General features: G+C 42.9%; 1 protein-coding gene and 1 long non-coding RNA gene across 10 annotated transcripts in view; one reads left to right on the plus strand and one right to left on the minus strand.

Moving 5' to 3' along the window:
- The window catches only part of LOC146430307 (uncharacterized), a 209,964-nt gene that overhangs the window by 51,114 nt on the left and 136,627 nt on the right, over positions 1-22,223 (minus strand). For all 4 annotated transcript variants that reach the window (XR_014855329.1, XR_014855328.1, XR_014855331.1 and 1 more), the window contains 2 exons: positions 15,792-15,874; positions 7,412-7,505 (listed from right to left, as the gene is read on the minus strand). This is a non-coding gene — a long non-coding RNA (uncharacterized LOC146430307). The remainder of the gene's footprint in view (positions 1-7,411; positions 7,506-15,791; positions 15,875-22,223) is intronic.
- HIC2 (HIC ZBTB transcriptional repressor 2) overlaps positions 1-22,223 on the plus strand; it is a 79,083-nt gene that overhangs the window by 11,480 nt on the left and 45,380 nt on the right. For 3 of the 6 annotated variants that reach the window (XM_085075854.1, XM_085075855.1, XM_085075858.1), the window contains exon 1: positions 19,126-19,328. The exons of the other annotated variants lie outside the window; for them this stretch is intronic. The gene's annotated coding sequence lies outside the window, so the exon portion shown is untranslated. Of the gene's footprint in view, positions 1-19,125; positions 19,329-22,223 lie in introns of those variants that run through there. 6 annotated transcript variants of the gene reach the window in all.

Genomic DNA, 22,223 nt, shown 5'->3' on the forward strand with positions numbered 1-22,223 from the left:
CACACTCGCTGCCTAAGTGCTCTCCGTGTAAAAGGCTTTGACACAGTGAAGTCCCAGATAGACTGCGCTGTCAGAGAAGGCTCTGGCTGGCATGCCTGCTTGGGTAGGGGTTTGAATCTTTCTTTATCTTAGGAGGCACTTTCCTGGCTGGTATTAAGAAGCTATTCCTTCTGATGGGTCATTTGATCTTCTTCATAAAACCTTTCTGGCTTATTTTAAACTTAATGTTAACAAGGCATTTATTTTGCTTTCATTGAAAAGAGTGTAAGCACTTCATCTGAGCAGGAAAGAAAAGCACGATTATTCGTAGTAAGTCAGTCTCTACAGTGAATGACTGAACAAGAAAAAGTCCAACTCGAAGAGTACGTCAGTGCTACTGAGGACAACAGACTTTTAAATTCTGTTCATCCTCAGAAATCATAGAGAAAAATAAGTTTTCTCCATCCTGCTTCTTGTCAGAGGATTTGTCAGAAAGAAATCTACCTCCTTCCCAATCTAGTTTTTAGGGTGTATTTGCTCTTTAAGAACAAATCAGCACAGTAATCCTGTTTCATGTTAACTGCTATGAAATATGGTGTTAACATTTTACCCTATACTGGCAGGAAATGGGATTTAAGATTTTTTTTCCTTGAGTATAAAAGAGTTCAGGAGCTGGATTAAAAAAAACCAAAAACGATCCTTACAATCTTCTCTCTGAGTCTATTTCCACAGCTTAATCTTTCCATTCATCTCATTTGCCTATTACACAATTTGGTTTATGATTTTAACTATGATAGTCTTTAAATGCAAGTTGACACTTCAAATCCTTATGCTGGCTTCAACTCCTAGTTCACAGTGCCTGCTTATTGGAATTTATGCTTTGGCTGTCTAACCTGTGGGATTCTTTGCTTCTATCCCAGTTGTGCATATACTTGCTTTTCCTAACCATTCCTACATATTTGCTGTATCACTGTAATCTCTTCGTTCCCTGGGCTGTCTATTCCTATTTGTTTTCTCTGTCTCCACATAAATTTTGCACCAAGCCATCTTTCACAAATATTACAGTAATTTCTTCACTCTAAGCTACTGTAGAACTTCAGAGTGCCATCAAATAGTTGCAGGTTACATCCATGCAGGTGTTGGTGTGGCATCTGTTTGTGTATGGAGACTCTTTCTAGCAGGATCTGTGTTTCAGAACTCTCTGCAAATGCCCTTTCTTATTATAATACTTGAAGACTACTTGCCACAAATATTTGTTTTTCCTGACTTGTATGGAACTGAAATCCCAGTAAATGAAGTATGACTGCAAATGCATTTAGGAACAGAGAAAATGAGGAAAATTGCAGGAAAATCTGGCTGTTCTATTGCCAATGGCCTTAATCTTCCCTTAGTATACTTTTTAATATTTGATTAATTCTTCTGGAGCAGAAGAGTCATATGATAGAGTTTTAAGAAATAATTCAAAGGAGACAGACATCAATGTGTTGCTGCTTTGTCTTGCCAAATACCAGTGGTTAGATTGAAGCCACTGATTGTACAATTCCCACTTACTCTTGACATCAAACCTCCAGCCTATGTCAAAGTCTTGCTTTCCAGAACTGCATGTCCTTACATCTAAGGAAAGCTTGTGACTGATGGAAGGTTTGATATCAAATGCTCTCAAATCCCATTGAAATCAGTAAGCTGAGAGTGCTGATTGCTATGACCAGGCCCAAGATCAAAAATGCAATTTGGAGATCAGATCCCTCCTGCAGCTGGGTCACAGAGCCTTGGAGAGATGCAGTAGATGGTTTTATTCGCTGCCAGGGACAGTCCTGAGCCCTCTCATTAAATTGTTCATTATTTCTTATACACACATGTGTATCCTTTCTCTGTTTTAAATATATGTGTATAATACCAGACATGAGTGTTTCTGTGTGGAGTAACTGAATTCAGTTACGCTTGACATTCAGTTACAACAGGAAAAGGTGGGTTTTGGTACTTAGTGCTCAATAACAGAGGCCAACTCATCAAGCTTTTCTATTGTAAAAATGTTAGATCTGAATTTCTTAAATAGTGTTTCTCTAATGGCCCAGAGACATGACAGCACACGTGAAGCACATGAAGGGGAAGACACAGGACATGAATTTTTCTGCAGGTTTTAACAAAGCCAGAAACTTCCATGCCCTCTCTGCTCTGCCACACAGAACAAAAGCCCCAGGGGGTTTGTTTCTAAAGTCATTTGAGAGCTGCCAGCACGAAATGAAAGCCCCAAGGGTTTCTCCAGTCACTGAAGGGGCATCCACAACCTATAAATGTGAAAATGCAACTGAGCTGCACTTTGAAAGTGAGAGGGCAGTGGCCTGGCACAGTCACTGTGAGAGTCACTGAACTACCAAGACTGACACAATGTGGAACTCCTGAACTTGAGCTGAAACAAGTAATTTGTTTAACCAGTATGTGACTAACTGTATGCTTCTGGCTCATGGGCCCCAAATCTTTAATGCTTCCCTATCACCTTCCCCATTTCTGTGACTAAGTCAGGTTCCCTTTAGGGAAACTTGATGTGACATGAAGTCACATGGAAAATCCTGAAGTCACACTTCATTTCAAACCTGGGCATGTAAGATGCCTGGCTCTAACAAAAAATGTGGGTTTTCCTCCACTGATTTTTCGGTGAGACTGGCACTGTGGTGTCTGGAGGCGAGGGGCTGTGTGGCCCCTGTGAGTGTGGGGCTGCTCCCAGCACGGGCTCCATGAACAGATGTGCAGACCTTGGCAGGGAGCAGTTGCTTTCCCAGAGACCTCAGCTGCAGATCCCCCTGAGCAAGCAGGGCTAAGGCACCATGGCAGGAGCAGGAGGGCAGTGTGGGAAGTGCTGGAGCTCTCAGGAGGGCAGCATGGGCAATGCCAGGGCTCTCAGGAGAACAGTATGGGCAGTGCTGGGGCTCTTAGGAGGGCAGCATGGGCAATGCCAGGGCTCTCAGGAGAACAGTATGGGCAGTGCTGGGGCTCTTAGGAGGGCAATGTGGGCAGTGCTGGAGCTCTCAGGAGGGCAGTGCGGGCAATGCCAGGGTTCTTGCTTCAGCCCGTGGCTGCCTGAATTCCCGGCAGGCAGAGCTGCTGCGTGGCTGCTGTCACGGACAGTTGCACCTGATGTGTGGGAGTTACTTGGCACATGGTGGATGTAGTTTCCCATTGATTTTTGGTGGAATTGATTTATAGAGCTATTTAATGGAATTGATTCTTTTTACAACTTTTTTCCCCGTCTTAAAGACCAATTGTTTTTCTTGAGTGATGGCTGCAGGTTTGTGTTTATATATTAATATGCTCATGCACCCATGGTCCCAACTGTGTTCTCTGTACTTGAACTGCATAAGAAAGTCTCAATCTCAAATGCCATCTTAAATTTTAATATTGTATTTGATGTATGACCTGGAATAAATTAAACGTGCTAGAACTTGCAAGATGAAATCCTAGTGGTGGGTATAACCACAAAGCAGTGTTCTATTAAGCCAAGGACTGTCGAGAATGTCTGTTGTGGTTGTGTCTGGGTTACAAGTGGCTCCCTTTGGTTTAGTGTAGGTGGATATTTTTATTCTGCCTGGCTTGTGAACAAGGGGATGAAACTTCAGAATTTACCTACAAGAAGAGTAAGACTCTGCTGACTTTTCCTTTACAAGCCCATAGGTAGGAACCACATTTTTACCCTAAACCAAATATTTTTATTGTATTTTAATGTATTTCATTGATTGTCACTCCAAAGTGGTTTGTGTTAAGGAAACATTATATACTATACCTGGAGGAATAATATGAGAAAGTGTGAATATCATAATTCTCTGTTACTGTTTGTACTTTGCAGGTCAGTTCTGTCAGTAAGTTTAAGTTGCAAATTTGTGTTGTGGTTTTGGACTTCTTTCTTTTTCCCTTCCTTTCTGTCTTTCCTCTTTCAAGAAGCACTGAAATAAACGTGGGCAGGATCGTAACTCTGGGTGGGACTCCTGAGCAGATGTGCCACCCAAATTTCCAGATCAGAGAGATTTAAATGTATGTACTGAGGGCTTAGGTCCAGCTACCAACTGCCTGTCGGGATACCACAAAATAATCTCTGAACTAGCCAGCACCCAAGTCATACAAAGCATTAGTAATCCAAAATGACCTCCTTGAATGGCAAAATGAAACAAACTGCAACTGTCACAGTTGTTGTGTGTGATCCCTGTGTGAAATTTAGCTAAGCAATTTGGCAGCTGTATATAGCACTAACTGGATCTTCCAAGTGGTCTGATGTAGCCGTGAGCACAGTACATTTGGGTAATCTAGTTATCACCACAGAAGTGACAGAGATAGAGACAGCAGTAGTCAACATCCTATTTGAATAGAAAACTCTCAACTTCATCACTGCTTATGAAAACTTCCACCCATAGCCAGCTGTAATCTGGAGCCATCTAAACACTGTTGAGAATCCAGCAGGGCTCACTCCTGTGCGTTTACCTTACACTGTGAGTTTAACAGGATGGCCAAGAATAATATCATTAGGATGCTGAGTATGCAACTGCTGCAGGAGTGGGCTGTCCATGTGAACAAAGCTTAGCAGGAAAACTGTAGATGGTAGATGCATGATGCAGAGCAGATAATAGCAGAGTATCCGGTTGTCTTGTATCTGCAACTCCAAATACCACACACCATTAATTTTGGAAAAGGACTCCAAATGTAAGCAAATTGCTCTGACCCAGATTTTAACTGGTAAAGGAACCTGAATTCACAGGCAAGGCAATATGGGCCCTTTTGCAAAACATGGTATTTAAATGTGTCTTGCTTAGAGAAACTTCCAACAACAATCAACCTTCACCCTGTGCCCCAGAGGACCGCCAAGACTTTATTCAACATTTTAGTGATCCTAAATGGCAGTCTTTTAGAGGGAAAACTGTATCCTTGCTTTGTAAATGAAACTGCAGCAGCTGAATTATACCATAGTTTTACTGAGGTGTTTTATATACCACAGCCACATTGTAAACTAGATTTTGTTTGCTTGGAATTATCCTAGTGATTTGTAGTCTGTCTCTGGCAGATGTGTCTTTTTCTAACCATCACATGCCCTAAGCAATTATGCAGAGTTAACAAAACCTAGAGAAGGCAACTGCTCTTATCTGTCTTGCCCCATGCCAAGTCCTTGCCTTCCACTCTCTGCTGGGAAATAGTAGAAATTCCAGGCATTCTTTGGAAGGGAGAGGGTTAAATTTAAAGAGAAGGGTATCTTGTCTTTCACCACTACTGGGGTGGAAAGATTTTAACTCTGCCTGTTCTCTAGAGGTGCTTCATTATCAGTGTGGTGATTTGTCCTTGTGGGATAGGTTGGACATTAAGGTTCTGTACTCCATGTTTCTTCTTTGTCATAGGGACAGATTCTAGCGTTGTGATCCTCAGGACATCAGAAGAAGCATTTACATGAGAATACATGATTTCATAGTTGGTGTTATGTAAATTGGACTATGTTTGTCTTAGGGACTGCAGAACCCTAAGGCTGTCACTGGGCTGTACCAGCACAATCTCTTCCCTGAAGAATGTTCCAGTCTAAATAGTAGATGGTAGTAGATAGTAGATAATAGTAGATAGTAATAGTAATAGTAGATAATACTAGATAGTAGATAGTATAGCAAAAGGGGAGAGAGGAAGCAGAGACACAAACAGATGCGTTATTTGGCCAAGGTGGTGTGACAGACCTAGAGAACTGGAAGGAGAACCTAACCTTCTTCAGTTCCAGTTTACTTTGCTACCAGAATAGACTACTGTTATTATAGCACTCTTTTTTGCATCCTTACTCTTCCAAGTAAATTAACTTTCCTTGCCTCAAGGACTGACACAGTCCCTATACAGTCTTCTGGTGTATCTTAGTTATTCCAGAGAACTGGAACAACAAGCACACAAACAAGTCACTGCACATTGACTGATCACTGCTTACTCTCTGCACTTGGGGCTTTAGCTCATGGCAGTGAAAGGTAACCAGCTACAACCCAGGACAAAGCCAGCCACACAAGTAGCAATTGCTTCTGGATTTGCACAGCTACTCATCAGTCCTGCTTATTCTGGAGATGCCTACCTTGCATTTTGTTCTGTGGGTTCCTGGTGCCTGCACACAGAGGGTGAGGCCAGCACCACCTCAGGCTGCCCTGGCTCCACTTGGATCATGAGCACCTTGCTAGAGTTAAAAATTCCTTGCCAAACTCCTACCTTACGAAGAGTTCAAGGGACTGCATTTCTGTAATGCCTGGACTTGGAAAGCTATGAGATGGAAACAAAAATTCCTGCTCCAGAAGATGATAAACAGGACCAAACAGTTACTTACTCTTTGTGTGTTGCCCTGGTAAATTTAAAGACTTCCATGTATTAAATGATGCAATAGCAAATTCCTTACAAAAAATAAAATGTCTGTAATCAGATAATGGTTGCTCTGGTGCTAGTGGTAATATGGCATTGAATATCTCTTGGTTTGGCTTCCACGGTTCAGGAGTGAGGGGAACTGGAATGGTGTTTACTGAGCCAATAAACTTCTCACTAAACATAATTCATGAGCTCTAGCTGGCTAATAACCAGGACCTCAATGCTCTAACAGTTGGCCCCATACTTTTTAAAACAAAGCTTTATTTGAAGTGAAAACTTTTAGAAAAATAAACTTTAGGATTTAGTGGCCTCTAATATTGTCCGCCTCCACAGGCCATGAGAGATCTCATAACTAGAGAGTAGGTTTTAAAATATTTCTATTGCAGTCTCTTTGACCAATGCTGAAAGACTGCTTCCTCCAGAGATTGCCTCAGCATAATTTTTTGTTTGTTGTTTTCAAACTTAGAGGAACGCATATGCTTCTTTTAAAATAGCTCTGTGCAGGGATTTTTTTTCCCCCTATTTATGTTTAAAAAGAGTTTCTGCTGACCATTTGAGTGCTCTAGGCAGTCAGCATTCTTCAGCTATATGAAAAAGGTGAAGAGCTGAAAGAATGCTTACTCTCTTTCAGATGGCATTTTGAAAATTATTTCCATAACCTTTCTTAGAGTCCTAGTTTTTCTCTGGAGAGATCTTCATCTGAACAGGTTTATTTAAACACTTGCTAGATTATGTAGCAGGATTTCCCTTCCTCTCCTCATGAATGAAAACCTGTGCTTCTGCAGGTTCACTCAAGTAGTGCTCCTCCTTGGAGCACTAGAGAACTTCAGATCTGGATTGGTTTCAGATCCCCATCATTTCCCTGTGCGTAGAAGAAAGAGTATTCTTGTGTTCCATGTTTGTTTAGTTTCTCATGAATTAAATTTACATTCTTAAAGAATCCTGAGCGGTTCTCAAGGGGTGTGGGTGAGTGGTGGTTCTGCTCTCTGGGGCACGTGTAATTTGTACTGGAGCAGAGTAGTTCATTTTTAAGGACTTGGAATCACTTAATTTAGATTTCTGCTAATGGTTTTACCTTCTGGGGAGGCCTTGCCACTCTGTGCTGCAGCTTCTTCCTTGGATGGATGACGAAACAAGGCCTGCCTGCCTCCTGTCAGATGCTTTGAAGTCTGTAGATGAAAGATACCATATGAATGCAAAGTACTTGCCAGTTAATGTCAGCAAGTCATTTTGCTTGTACCTTGATGGAAAAAGCTTTATTGTCAGCTTACAATGAATTGATCTGCATATGCACCAGTAGTTCTTTCCCTTTTACTTAAGTCTTTTGGAAAATTATATTGACTACCTCTCAGAAAGATAGAGGGAGGTTAAATAACAAGCAATGAAAGATTATCGAGGAAATTTCTCATCATGCAATACCTTAAAGATAGTACTTAGTAATATTTTGAAAGGGAAAGAAAATAATGACTATACACAAGGAGTTTCTGCTAAATACTGTCTCATTCCCTGTCTTTCAGGGATTATTTTCTCATGCAGAGCTAAGCCATCAATGCATAGAGAAGTTCTATTATTATACACTGATTTGATAAGATAATATAATTAGTGTCTTGGTCCATTGATGCAGACCTCTACTGTCCAAAACCAACATTAGGTTATTAAATCAATTCTCGTATTTGTTACAGTAATAAGATAAAATAGCATTATGTAGATACCGCTTGTCTAAACTTAGATAAGTCATTCAACCATATCTGTGTTTGCTTATCCACATTCTTCTTCTGCTTTTAAAAACCAGCACAAATTCATGAGGAAGGTGCAGGCTTTGGATTTCCTGGTTTTTATTGTTTGGTGTGGCAAGGTCTTCCCTGTCAGTTATTTGTGTCTTGTCTGTGTGGCTCTGCCTCCCCTGCAGCAGATGGGCAGTGAGGAAATGAGGGCTCCAGTGGATAAATGCAGCAGCAGCAGCTGCTTTCAAGAAGGGTATCCATGAGCAGGCCACAAGTGAGATGGTGTCTGGGCAGCTAATCTGGACAGATATCTACTGGCAATTTCTGCTGACACACATATCGGGAGACCTGGAATTGATGGCTAAACTGGCACAGAGCCAAAGTCAATAGAAAGAAGAATTTTTAGGTAGAAAGGCAGGGCTGAGTTTCCCAGATTACAGTTGTCTTGAGAAGCTTGGGAGCCTTCTGGCTCCAGAGAAGGAATAAAGAGGTTTTGCCAAATGTCCATTTCAAGTATAAACATTTTCCCAAGCCCCTAGTTCATAGACTGGTACAGGTATTTAATATTCTGCTGGAAGTGGGTTGACTTACTCAAAGTTTGTATGGAATTGGTTTTGTAGGTTACCTTTGATGTGTTTTGTTTTCTGGGGTTTTGTTTTTGCCTCTAGAGGCACAGACCCTATAGGAAAATGACTGATCCAACCTGATGTTAATGGACCATGGTGTCTAGTGAGGTCTGCTGTTTTTAAATATTGTATTTTGTATTAACTTGTGCTGCAGACCACAATTCTGCTCTGTCCCCTGGTTTTATCTGCCCGGGAACATCCTGCTTCTTGCATGTGTGAGGACTTCCAGGGTGAGAGCTGACCTCTGCTCAGCTTTGTTCCCAAATTCTGCGGTGGAACACAGGACTCTTTGAGAGTGCAAAGGGCCAAGTTGTGCTGCTGTGTGCTCCTGGTGTGCTGCTGGCATGACTGTGCAGGGCCAGACAGGGAGGGAAGGCTATTTAATGGGGCCATGTGTTATTGGAACTTGCCATCTAACATTCCTTGCTTTCCCCAGTGTGTTCTCCCCCTTCCAGGGTGGAATGCAGTAATTGCCATACCAGAAAGAAGCCATGATCTCTCTGTCTAGCCTGGCATCCTTTCTCCAAGACAGGCAAACACCAGATGCTTGAGGGAAAGGTACAAGAACTCCTAAAACAAACAACTATGGTATAACTTGTGCATAGAGGAAGTTGGTGGTTGGTTCATGCCCTGAGGTGAGGGAGTTTCTGGCCTTTACATGAGTGTGTAGCTGGGTATTCTCTTCATGTATGACAGACTTGTACTCCAGCCATTCTCACAGACTCCCTGCCGCTGGAGTTGGGTGCCAAGGAATGGCAGAGCTCAGCTGCACACTGCACTGTGCTGGCATGGTCCTCAGTCCCCAGCTTTTGTAGCAAGGGGTGTGTGGCAGAGCTCCACAGTGTGTTGCTGATATCGTTGTCTGCAGAGGATGCTGAGAGACTGTTCCAGGCAGCAACACCAAATGATGGGATTTACTCTGTTCAGTGAAGTGCGATCTGAGCTCTGCCCTGCTCCTGCCTTCTAAACACGAGAGTAGGAGGGTTGGCTCCACTGCTGCTCAATCAAGGCTGCCAGTAGGGGACCACTGAACCTCTATTGCGAGTCATGATAAGAGCTGCTATCTGGTTTCCTCCCTCCTGGTGTTCTCCAGTGGCCAAATCTTTCATCACAAGCTGCACATGCAAACAGCATGTCCTGCCACACAGGGACCTTGCCAGAAGCTGGTGTGAAACAACCTCCAGCCACTGAAAACATGAGGGAGAGGGGCCTGGGGAGACAGGAGAAAGACCTCAAGCGATAGCTTCATTGCCTGATGCTGATGTAGAAGTCAGTAATATGCAGGACCTGTGTTCACCTCAGGGATGAGGAAGGGGAGAGTGCTCTTTTTAATTATGTATTGCTAATTCTTTCCCAACCAGCCAGCCTGGGATTTCCTTGCATTCTGAGGCAATGCTTTCATCTGTCTCCTGTTTAACAATCTGGACTTGCTTGAGAAGTTGGTTTTCCTTCTTGTGGAAGATTGCATTGGAGCCAGAGTGTTGTTTACCTAAGATCTATAATAAAAATTCTTTACTCTTATTTTGCTTCCTCTCTGACTTGAAAAGGGGTGGCATGGAAAGCAGCACGTATTCTGTAGGGAAGATCTTTTGGGTTCAGCCTATTTAGTAATCACGGTTACCAGCCTGCTCTCACCTCAAGCAGTTGGTCAGTCTCCCTTGTGCTACCTGGATTTCTACAGTCTATGGTTCTGCTTTGCTTCAAGCTCTCCAAGCAGTCCCAGGTAAACTGAAGCAGAGGGATTAAGTCTTTTCCTAAATGGCAGCTGGAAATTGAGCATTACCTGCCATTTCTCCTCTGTGAAGTGATTTTTGCTGAGCCTTTTGATGAAGAAATGTTCTGTCCAAGCCACTAGCTGTGCTATGGTATTGTAAGACCCGTGATGAAGCTGTAAGAGGTCCATACTACTTAATAAGCTGGAAACATACCTAATTGCTAACAAACAATGATCTCAATTCTCAAACTTCAGAATTATCCTCTCTGTTAGGTAGTCAAATTAGTAGCTCATGGAATTCTCCAGATCCAGGACCATTGGCAGACTGTTGCTGATGCAGTTTGGGTCTGGTGTCTGGCTTTTTTTGAAGTAATGTCATGAATATTTCTTAAGTGCTGCTGCCTTTTCCAGTTTTTTTTCATTATATCAATGTTCTTTTTTCTTCTGATACTCTAATTTTTAAACAATGCATATGGTCTGGTAGATTGAAGCAAAAGACAAATGCAGAGCCAGAAGTAAGTTTTTCTAAATGCAGCTTTAGATTTGTAGGCATGGGTAATTAGAAAAAAATATCATTTTATTTAGCTTATTTTTAAGTGAGTGGGAAATGAGCATTTTTTTGCATGGAAGTGGGGAGACTTCCTGTACCATAGTCAACTCCAGCATAGTATGTAACTTCATCGTTTGTGCAACCCACTAATCCCTGCATGGGCATTCTTAGAATTAAAATGCTCTTAATTTAGTAGAATGAGATAAATGAAATTAAAATTCTTTTTAATACTGAATGAGGGTGTCTGTACAGAGATACAACGTGGTTTTGCTAATTCACTTTAAATTCACAACTTTAGTTAATTGGAATTAACTTTCCCAAATCCTGCGTGTAAAGACATCTTTATTTAGAAAAAGCTGCTGTTGTGGAAAGAGCAATGGGCTCAGCCCTGTCCTGAGGCATTCTGGCGTGCAGCTTGCTTGTTCTGAGACAGAGACTTTCTGGGCATTAGCAAATTGTCTACCACATCCTTTTCTTCTCCTCTCAGAACGCCTCTGTGCCATCTCCTAAAATTGTGGTTTCTGAGCCATTACTCTGAGTAACTTGCTCTAGTTGTATTTGCTGTGCAGCTGAGGAAACAATATTTCAGCAACTTGTAGCATTTCAGAATCGGGAAAGTTAAACTTGTCCTGAAACCAGTCATGAACACACCCTTTGATCTGAAGGGCCTGTCCAGTGGATGTTTCCTGCCCAGGCCAGCTACAGAGCAGGGAGCAGGCTTGGGGATCTCTCCAGCATAGCAAAGGTTTGTGCAGTAAAACCAGATTTGTGCTGCATAGAGTTGGGAAGCCAAACCATGAGAACAACTGTCTTTTAGGGTCAGAACTTAGCTGAGAGTCTTGCTCCTGGAAATATTTGCTTTTCTTCTTGGAAATGATCTTGTGGTCATGTTACATTTTTCTTATGAAAAGAGAAACAGGTCACATGGGTCATACACAACCATTTAGGACAAACCCCTAAATGGAACTTGCTGTTTGCCAGATGTGAGGAGTGCTGGACCATGTAACTCTGACTGCAAGTTTCACCCAGTTCGCTTTCTTAGACTGTTTTCCAACTCTTGCCCTAATGGGAAATTGCTCATGGAATAGTTGCACTGTCTCATGGGCTGCTGGTTTTACTATGAGATCAGCTGGAGAGGGATCACTTGGCTTCCTCTGAACTTTTTCAGTTGGAATTTCCAGTTGATCATGGATGTTATGAATAATGGGTAGGAGATAACAAAGTAAAAATTATTTTACTGCACTCCATCTTTGAGTTGAAGCACACAGATAGACACAGTGGGGAGGAGGTTGGTTTCCATGGGCCAGGTGATTAATTCATGTTCCTTCCACCTGGCAAAGTCCTGCCTGACGTGCTGAAGTCTCCAGAAGCCCTGAAAGCATCATGCACTGTGCATGTGTACTATAAATAAACTTTCAAAAACATAATTTAAAAACACCTCTGGCAAAGCACATGCTTAACTGAAACTTGCCTGGTCAAGGTTGACTCAGTGGTGTAGGAAGAAGATGGGGAAAGAGCAAGTGGGAGGAAATAAATGAAACCTGCTGTCAGAGAAAAACCACTTGTTTGTCATTGTCAGGCTGTCCAAGCTCTTGGCATGTGAGCTTTGGGAGATCTCTAGTGACTTTCTGGATGTTTGCCCTTGAAATGCGTGTTTGTGTGTGATCTGAGAATTCATTAACAAAGTTGCAGGAACAAGGTTAGTTAACCTGTTAGAAAAGAATCAGATGGCTTGGAATCATAGTTGATTCTCAAGTTCTAAAAATCCAAATAGCTCCAGCTGAAGGTCTCCAATCAATTAGACAGAATAATTTCAAGAAGTCCTCTGAATGAATTTTTATGTGTTCCACCCACAGTTTGGATAGCTGCATCCTTTTATTTTAAATGGACAGTTCTTTTGATCTGCACAGAACCAGAGGAGGTTTGGTGAGATGAAACTCTCTGAGGGTAAATTGCTCTGATAGCATCTGTGAAGGTATATAATCTATATTATCTGTACTGCTGCTGTCTCAAAGCAGGCTTGGCTTACCTGCTTGTTTTTTTAAATTGCATGAAAACATGATGCATCTTCAAGCAAGAAAAAGAAATCTACACCAAGGCCTCTTTAGATGAGGCACTAAGGGGTTAAAGGCATTGCCCAGTCCTGAGGAAGCCTGTTTCAAGGCAGGCATCGACTGGAATAAGGTTTTGCTGCAGACACAGGCTGAAGCGCTTGCAGCAAGGATTGCAGCCTTATCAGTAAAGATAAACATGCAAAGGCTTCCAAACCCCTGTGTCCCTGCCACTTGTTTGGGATCCTTTTTCAGAGACCAAGAGAAAATACAAAATCTTCTCCAAGATAGATGCTACTTCCAAAGGGGGCAGCCAGCAGACTTTGTAGAATGAGAGACCATGTATTACTCTGTGGTTTGGAACAGGTACAGGAGATATTAGTTTACCTGATTCAAAATAGTACTTGAGACCTGGCAGTATCATGTGGGGTTGGCCCTTTCCCCTCACTCATCAGTCTTTCGCTGAGTGTCCAAATGCTGGACAATGTTGGGTTTTGTTGCTCTCACTTAGTTACTTGCCATAGCTAATTTCTGCTGCCAAGCAATCTCCAGGCTTTACTACCCATTTGTTTGCCATTTCCCACAGATACTTTGAATGTTACTTTATTTTAATCCTGCTGCTGAGAGGAGGGGAATGGAGATAGTGTTTCTGTTAAAAATGCACAGGATCAGCTACAGAATTTTTAGGCACAGAACAGACAATTTGAGTTGCCTGCAAAAACAGTCACTATGGTAATATTAGGTATAATTAAGGTGTAGCCTTGTAAATAGTAATTTTTTCTTTATTTCTGTCTCCTCCTGCTTCTGTCACCAAACATGGCAAAGCAGGAGATGCAGAAATCAAGCACCTGGCTTCTTGAGGTGAAATTCCAAAAGTCTGCATTGAAAAATGCAGAAATTATTCCAGATGGGTGAGAACTGGCACTCTTTTTTTGTCCAGGAAAGTTTGTGCCATTCTGCAGGCTCAGCCTGGGTTCCCTCTGTTTTGTCACCGAGCCTGATTGACACTTACATGTGTGTGGCCCTTTTACACAGCAGTGGACTTAAGTTTGAAAATCCAGACATTTTTGGACTGTGACAACAGTTGGTATGGTGTTTCAATCTGTATTTTATTTTTTAAAAATTATATATACTATTTTAAAAGGCAGTGTGGCAACCTATTGCAAAAATCAGAGAGGAAAACAGTTCATAAAAACAATTTTAAAGTTGCTACCAGTTGAGTGAATTTTTGAGTGTGGAAAAAGAGACTTATTTCAAAAAATTCTCTTAAACTTGCAGTGTGATAGATAAAGAATGTTTCACGTTCTGAGAACGTGAAAATGTGGGCTCCATGTGCTAAAGCTATTTGAAAAGAGGTGTGAGTGAAGGGGCTGAGGCTGGTGTGAACGTCAGACTTCCTGCCTTCTGCACTTTCTGTGTCGCAGCTGTAGCACGTTCATAGTGTGGCACTTCTTTTAAAAGGGACTCTGAACTAGCCCGGCCTTTCAGGGAAAGACAAGCTGCAGCCAGAAATTGTGGCCATTGCAGGATGACAAGAGGAAGAGCTTTGTTACTAGCTTGTGTTTGATCTTAGCTGCCTTTTTTCTGCTCTCAGTAGCATGCTAATGATACCTGTGGGAGGTGAAAAATGGGTGAATTCCTGCTAGGGTGCGGACAACTTCGCAGTTTAGTTCTTGTCCTCTTCTTCCCCTCTGGTAAAAATTTTGGGGGCTGTCCCAGATACATAAAAAGGAACTTTTTCCTAGAATAATTTTCTATCCTACATCTGCTGAGGAGTCTGAATCAGAAAGGCAGTAAACAGTTGACTCAGTTTGTTTTGTCTCCTCTCCCCCTTTCTTATGTTTGAAATTATGAGTATTTATGGGAAATGACTGGCTTGAAAAGTCTGGGACAAGTCTGAGCCGCCCATTCCTTTGCTACAGTTCAGTTTTCCCTCATTTATTTTAAACTTTAAAGCTAAAATGTCAAGTGCATCCTAAATCCCCTTGTGTTTCAAACACCAGAGTTTCACATTTCTTCCTTGTGATTCTCTATGTATTATCTTCCTCTTGTTATCAGAGGACCCAGCAGGGTGGGCAAGCTGCACCCTGGGTCAGAAGAACAGGGTGATGGTGAAACAGAAGGGTGCCAGACCTGGAGGCAAATACACCCCAGTTTCTGCTGCTGCCCAGGGAGAGGGTCTGCAAGTCTGCGATAAGGGACGGAAAGAGAGCAAGAGGGATGGGTGGGCCCCCAAAGGCGGTGATCTGGATGCCAACATATCTTGCTCCAGCTTTGCAAGGAGCAGCATGCAAGTACTTCAGAAGGAGGGCTAGTTGTGGTTTGTGGTTTAGGGAGTTGACACAAATAGTCTCTGAACCCTTTTTTTTATGGGCCTGCAAAGGAGTGCTCTCTCTGGGGAACTGGAGCCTGTCCTCCTTGGTGTAATCCTTTCTTGCTTAGCAGGTTCGAGGCTGTGCTCGGAGTGAGCAGTCATGGCTGGCTGACAGAAAGGGGAGTTTAGCATCCTACATAGCTTGTGCTGTGTTAGATTATGATGGGCATATCGGTAATTGAACACTTGGGTATGGGTTTCTTAAACTACCCTAAATCAGCAGTTGAGCTCTGTGGCAGGCAATGTGTGACAATATTTCTGTGCCCAAGAACGGTGTGGGTTAGGCTATTTTTTCCCCTCTTTCAGTAAGTGCACCGTGTAACATTTTTGTGGACAGAAAATACGGAACAGTGTGTTGACCTTCATTGCTGATCAAACTTCAGTTGCACCCAGATATAACTGATAGCAGGTCTTACCTGGATTTGCTTTCTGTCAACGCATGTAGGTGGTCACATGCAGGGGAAGAGAAATACTTCCATAATATATATAGCACAAATGCCTGGATGGAATAAGAAAAAACAAAGTGTGTCAGAGAGGAAAATGCACTGCAAATCTTTCAACTTCAATGAGAAAACATTCCCATAGTTCAGACATGTCACTCTACATGAAGGCTGATGCTGAGCCAAAGAAAAATCATGCAGATGGACAGAGATCACTACCTAGTACTAAAATATCAGCACTCCTATTGGCCTGCACTGTGCTCCTTGTACCTGGCAAAGCACTGGTTACACTAATCTCCCAGCCTGCTTCCCTTCCAGTTGGGCGCTCTACAGGGATGACCAGAGGGAATCTTAGCGATACTACAAAGAAGCCTGTTTGCTTAAGAGGGCATATGTACATCTTTTAACAATCTGGTTGTGTGCCTCCTTTGTGGGAGGATCCCTGACCTTATAAAGAGAGGGACAAGCGCTAATTAACTTAATTCTGGGAACAGGAGGTGGTATGACCTTTTCCAAAGTGATACTTTTGGGCTAGAGTTTACAGAGAGGTATTTGCTAGGACTGATGCCTGGGTTTGCTACGAAAACATTATTCATACAGAAGTGTAAAATTCCCTGGTGTGGCCAAGGAAGAAATTAACTTCCCAATCTCTCTGGTTAGGGTTCATGGTTCCTTGCCTAAACATAGTTGGCATGGTGTCCAGATTTATGTTATTTAGTATCAAAACACAGTTACATTTTCTGTCATATCTTTTAGCACTGAGCACAGCAACTAGATCCAAGTTATTATTAGACCATTGTTTTGGACGCCACTCACCGTGTTGTGAACATCTCATCTTTTATTGGCAACCCAGGAGGAAATTAATTTCTGCGGAAACTTTTTTTTCTTTTTTAACTATCAATGTGTTATTTATTCTGAGCATCTTCCAAATTTCAACCTCTTTTGCCAAAGTGGTAAGGACTCTTAATGCCATCTCTTTGCTGTACTCCCTCCGACCAGCTCAGGGACACAATTACAAGCACTTCCAGTGTGCCTACACCATTTGATTTTCTTCCTTGCTACCAGCACTAAGCAATCAGTTCCCGTTGCTCCAGTGTAGACAAAACCAGAGGCAGCTACAGCACTGCCTTAGCAGCAACTGTAGAAAGCAGAGCTTATGGAACTGTGCCTGAAGTGAACAGGACAGAGGGCCATTGGTCTGACTCTGCTGAGGAAATGAAACACAGCCCGAGACAGGAGGCAAGTTGCTGTAGACCCCTGGCTAGCCACGTGTCAGGCTCACAAAGCATTTAGGAGGCCTGGCTGCAGAGAAGTAGGCAGAAAGCTGCCCATGGGGTCTTACAGCTGAAGAAAGGTAGGAAGGCGGCTGATAAAACTGAATTTTCCTCAGGCAAAGGACTATCTTTGGTCCCTGCTCCCAGTTGTCTTCTTATGTATTTTTAAAAACCCCAACAAGGCAACACTCCCCCATTCCCCACCACCACCCCCAACAACAAAAAAGCACAGGTTTGCCGGACCCTAAGAGAACCAATCGTAAGCACCTCTCTGGAAAACACTGCTGAGGCCTGCGGCCATCCCGCATTCCTGAGGAGGCTGTGAGCCTCCTCCCCGGCGTGCCTGCCCAGCAGGGCAGCCGCTCTGCTCCGGAGGCCGCACTGGTGCTGCTCCCTCGCTGCACCAACATGCCCGCGTACAGCCCCCGGAGGGGCTCGCTCCTCTCCCTGCCGCGTCCCTAGCCACGCTTTGTGCTGCCCCTGCTCAGGGAACACAAGCAGCACCTTCACCATGCAGCATTTTCTGCCGTACTCATTCAGAGGACAGCTCCATGTCTGAAGTGCTGCCAGACTGAGTACAAGCACCGTGAAGCAAACAGCTGCCACGTCCTCATCCTACTTCTTGTCACGGCACTGCAGTGGAGCTGGAAGTTTTTCAGCAATGTAACTAGGTAAGGGGTATTTATTTTGATGAAAATGAAGGCAAAATCCCTATTTCCCAGTTGGTTTGACCCCTATTTACAAAGATCTAGTAATGCATGTATGTAGAAGAAATATCTACATGAGTGAAAATGTGCCCTGCTAATATTAAAAGGTACGCGGTGGAATTTTGCCTAAGGATAAAATGTCATTTTAATTGAAAGCTGCTGTAACTTGATAGGGAATATCCACAACAGTCTTGAGGATCTACTTTAAAATACAGTTAAAGACAGCGACAACTCCCACCACTCTGTCTCTTAGAGCTACATGTCCTCTTTGATCCATCCATGATGCTTACGATTCCTAAGAGACACGCATACTGCCAGTAGTCTGAGCTCATTAATATTTATATGATACCTTTCATCTGAAGATGTGTGCTTTGCAATTATTAATTAAAAACCATTTCACAAACCCCTAAAATTTAGCTCAATTTCATAGCTTACAAGATGAAGACTCAGAAAGTTTGTGTGTCCCTGCATGAGACAAAGCGAGTTTAGGAATGTGGAAGCTTGTCTGCATGGACTCCTGTTGTGCTGTACTCCTTTATCTTTCTTTCACCAGTAACTTTGGACAAGGCAGCACAGGTTTCCTTTCACAGTAAGATGCACCATGAGCTTGTACTACCTAGGCAGTATTGAGAAGGTGAGTGAAGGGAGCCTTCTCTTTCATTCTGGTTCGTCAGATAGTGCTTGCTTGCTTTTTAGAAAGCCTCTTTAAAAATATAGCCTGGAAACACGTTGTCAGCCCTGCAGACCACATCCTGAGTGGATATTTACTTGAACATGTTAAACCTTTCCCTAGCACACTGGATTTTAGTTCCCATGTTAGAGCAGATAGAAGGGATGGTGGGTTATAATCCACACGAGACGTGGGCCCTCTCCTCTCAGTCCTCCCTGGTGCTTATGGAATGAAGGAGCTTGGCTCAGTGTGAGACTGATAACGGGAGGGAGGGCTTGCCATGCGATTAGACCAGTTCACTGTAAACACCTAAGTTGCACAAGTGGCTCAAACTTTGATCTTTTTGTTGTGGAAAAGAAATCTGAGACTCTGAAACCTGCCCTCAGTCACAAACAAGGAGGTGGACATTACTCAAGCCCAACTGTGGAAATGTAAATACAGTTAAATGTGATCAAAATGGAAAATGCACTTCTTTCTTCCCCATCCCCTGCTTCCCAATGTACTGCCTGCTTTTACCAGGGGCTCCTACTCTGACTTGCCTAGCTCTGTTTGTGAATGCAGGCCCCAGTCTCACACCTGAAACGCCCAAATCCAAATGCTCCCGAGTGCTGTCTGGGATAAGGTTTAAGCCACAGGTGCAATTAAGCTTTTAAGTGGTAAGCCTATTTGGTTAGGGGCACACCTAGAGCCTGCAACAAACTTTGTTGAGAGAAAAACGATCAGCCTTTCAAACTGACAGGTGGCTCCTGAAATACTGCTGGAAGGGTTAAGAAGAAGCTACAGCATTTGTGATTCTCCTGGTATTTCTTGTAACAACTCTCAGAACAAGGTCTCTGTGAATGCATCTGGCTGTCCTAGTGAGGTGGGATTTGATTTTAATTACAATTCTTGTAATGGATTATCAAAATTATGGTTTTGCTGAAGCCTTGGGCACACTCTTCATTGTCCTATCTTCTTTTCCCCCTCACACCCTCCTACTGAAATCTGTCTGGGCAAACACTAGAGCAAAAGGATAAGTTTCATAGGAGTGTAGGCTGTTAGCCTGTGGTCTTTTTTACTATTGGCATTTAGGTCCTTGATTAGATTTTTAGAGGAAAAATGTCATAGTAGGTTGTCTGGTAAAATGCTGGTGAATATTTTAAGATGTAAATGTTCATAGGCATTCAAAGCGCGTATGAAAAATGGGGGATGTGAGACTTGAGCAATTCCTCACCATTCTGATTTCTTTGCACTGTGTCATAGCTTTGCTTTACAATCATTAGAACAGCATCAGAGACCTTTGCTTTGCATAGCCTTGAGTTCTTGGGCAAGGATTTAAACACGAACATTAAGACATGTTAGTGAACATGTCCTAATTAGTCTCTTCCTTGGCTACTACATCCTCAGAGGCTATGAGCCTTTCCTACACTATGCCTCTCAAACACTTTCAACAATATAGCATTTTATCCTAGTCTAGACAAAGTCTTAAGGGTTATGTTGTCTAGTCAACTAATCACTCCTTTTAGTGGGAAAACTGCTTCCTTTAGGATTGTTTCTGTTTTTTCCTCCTTGCTGTCTCTTTTCTCCTCCTTCCCTCTGCATACCTTCCCTGCAGCAACTCCTGTTCCATCTGCTGCAATGTAAGCATTAACTATTTAATTGCTGATTAGGAAAATCTCATCACGTGGGCTTTGCAACAATACTGGAGTGGGAGTCAGAGGAAGGAGATGTGTGAGTTCCCAGTTCTCTATCACAAGCTGACCCGGGAGGGCATTAGTCATTCTTGACGCCATGAGGGTGTTTAACATCTCTTCGGTCTAATGGGTACAGTAGTTGAATGGGATTTGGATGTACCTGAGCCCTTGTCATCTCTTGCTGCTGAACTTGCTATTTGACCTAGAGCAAGCTAGGCTGGGCCTTTCTTCCCTTAAGTGGATAGAGGGCAAGTACCGTAGCTAAGTGCTTTTTGATTCTTAAATGCAGAAAACATACTCATGCAAAGGCCTAGTTGCTTTTCTTGTATAATAAAGTATTGTGAGGTTTTAAAATCTTTTCCGTATGCTTCTGCATCAAGTTGCAAAGAGTGAGATGAGAAGCTGGAGGAGATCTGCAGTTCTTCAAGCAGCGAAGGCCCTTTTAGCTCTGCATTCCCAAGCAGCCATATGGGGCTTTTGCCCGACTGACTTATTTCCTTGTGTGATGCAAATTCAGCTGGTGGCCCCCTTCTCTCCCCCTGGCATCTGCTATTCTAAGCATTCGCGTGTTATCAGCATTTCAGCTCCTCTTTGCACTTCCAGCACCCAGTTGCCACAGTCGGGTGTAGTCTGTAGTAAGATACTTGTGAAAACTTGGCAGACTCAGAGGGGACTGTGGGCGATGTGGTAAAAAAAGGTGTGCAGGTGGACTCTGCAACCCACGTAGTCAGTCTCAGCCCTGAGGGCTTTTTGTGGCTCGTCATAATTGCCAGTTTCTCACTTGGTTTTGCAGGGCTCTGGAAGTTGTGTTGGAGATGGGAATTGGACCTTTTTCATTCTGTTGTGAAAGAGAAAGGACTGAAATATTGGGATAATTGGAGAACTAATGAAACTGCCATTGTAAAAGACAAGAAAATGGTATTAGCAATTAGCAAGGGAAAGCATTTCAGTTAGACTGAAACTATCTTCTCATTTGTTTGGGGAGCTTATTGTTAGCAGATGTTTAATTTCCGTAAGCAATTAATATTTGGAAAGCTTAAAAATTATTTAAATAGATGTAAAAACCCCTTGTATTTTACTTCAGTGAGGGAGCAAGCACTCGCACAATGTCTCCTCAAAGACCAGAACTGGCCTTCTTGATTCTTTCATAGAAAAGATGGGTGTATGTGTAGGAGAGTGCAGAGGAGAGGGCACAGAATAGAAATAAAGGACAAAATACCTTTAACAAAAGGGAGAAACCACACCACTATACCTCTCCTGCTCTCTACCTCTATCAGTAACAGCTCCTGATTTCTCTCCCCCAACTCCACCTCAAAAAAAAAAAAAAAATCCATTTAGAAAACATCCTTGCAGATCACATGGCAGCTGGTAAAGGCTGCTAGCCCTTCTGCCAGAGGCAGCTTAGGCTCTTGAAACAAAGCAAACTGGGTTGAAATTCTAGGCATTAAAAAACTAAAGCAGCTGCCTCCCTGACATCCTGGGTCAGACTCTGATTTCAGTTTCGCTTCTACTAGATCTTGGGTAATGTCATTGCTACGGTGTAACTGAAATGAGAACTGGGGCTGCTAATCTTGACATTGGGTCACCCAGTGGTAATCCATTTGTTATCTCTGTTACATTTGTGAGAGCACACACACCCACTCCCTTTAGACTGCAGTAATTTATTTGGCCTATTTTATGTCTGATGGTCACTTGAAACTGTACCTCTTGCCTGTCAGCAGCTGTAGTTGTTTTGCTAAGTGACTATCTAAAGTGAGACTTCCTTGTGCAAATGTGTATTTTAGACACTGTCACCAGAAATGCAGTGGTTCTCCTCTCTCCCTACCCCTCCTGTCCCCTTCAGCTGTTTAGATTTCAGGACACATGGCTTAAATGAACGTATGCTTGGAGTTTGCAAAATGGCTTGAATGACGGGAGAAATCGGATCACACAATGAGAGTTCAGAACCCAGCCACCAATTGGTACAGCAGGAGTCTGCAGCTCCCTTACGTTCATTATTGTCTCAGCATAACATCCAGCACTGTGTGTTTCTCATGTCCCCTCGAAAAATGGGAATGCAATTGAAACGAGCGGGCGGAGGAATG

This window comes from Lichenostomus cassidix, chromosome 15 (assembly GCF_008360975.1).
Source record: "Lichenostomus cassidix isolate B80296 chromosome 15, HeHo_3.0, whole genome shotgun sequence".
Lineage (NCBI taxonomy): Eukaryota > Metazoa > Chordata > Aves > Passeriformes > Meliphagidae > Lichenostomus > Lichenostomus cassidix.